Source organism: Orycteropus afer, unplaced genomic scaffold (assembly GCF_000298275.1).
Source record: "Orycteropus afer afer isolate SDZICR_OR568_19922 unplaced genomic scaffold, OryAfe1.0 scaffold00686, whole genome shotgun sequence".
Classification (NCBI taxonomy): domain Eukaryota; kingdom Metazoa; phylum Chordata; class Mammalia; order Tubulidentata; family Orycteropodidae; genus Orycteropus; species Orycteropus afer.
Window position 1 is genome coordinate 167,647 of NW_006922273.1, and position 924 is coordinate 168,570.

The following is a 924-nucleotide window of genomic DNA, read 5'->3' on the forward strand; positions in this document are numbered from 1 at the left end:
TAACCAGAAGGCTGGCGGTTCAAACCCACCAGCCACTCCTCGGAAAGAAGGTTGGGCATTCCTACTTCCATAGTGATATTGCCTCGGAAACCCAAGGAGGGGTCGCTATGAGTAGGGGCCAACTCAATGGCAAATAACAACAACAACAACAACAACTTTACCATATCATTTTCTCTACATCCCTCCTGTCTAATGTATGTACTTTAACACTTATAATTTTCTTCTGGTTACTGACTTAGCTTCATTCTATATGTTTTGATATGCTATTTGCTTATTACTCTGTTAAAAATACTTTCTGATTTACATTGTGTTTTCCTTTTTGATTCACTGGATTTCTTAAAGGATAGTGCTTAATTTCTATATTTATGAAGATTTTTTAGTTATGCCTTTCTTAAACACATTTTAGTTTCCTTCACTTGTGTTCCAAATGCTTTTAAATTTGTTGAAGCTAATTTCTGAATCAGTGAACATTAATCTTGGCAAACATTCCAAATGCACAGTTGTCGAGTCAGTGGTATATATGTATCAGTTAGGTCAGATCTTCTATTACCTTACACATTTTTAACTTGCTTTCTCTATCAGTTACTGATAGAGATGTTAAAATATCTTACTATAACTGTATATTTATCTACTTTAAGTGACATCAGTTTTTGTGTTATATTTTTGGAGGCATACAAATTAAAGTGTGTAAAATTTAAAATTGTTATATTTCCCCAGTGGGCTGACTCTTTTATGATAAGAATGTTCTTCCTTTTCTCCAGTAGAAATCCAAGTTTTAAAGTCTGCTTTAATGTAATGTAATTACATCAACTTTATTTTTGTTAGTATTTCCCTATATGTTTTTCTTGTGTTTTCACTGTGTATATTTCTAAATCCTTACATATAAAGTATGTCTTGTGTAAGCAACATGCTGTTAATTTTTTT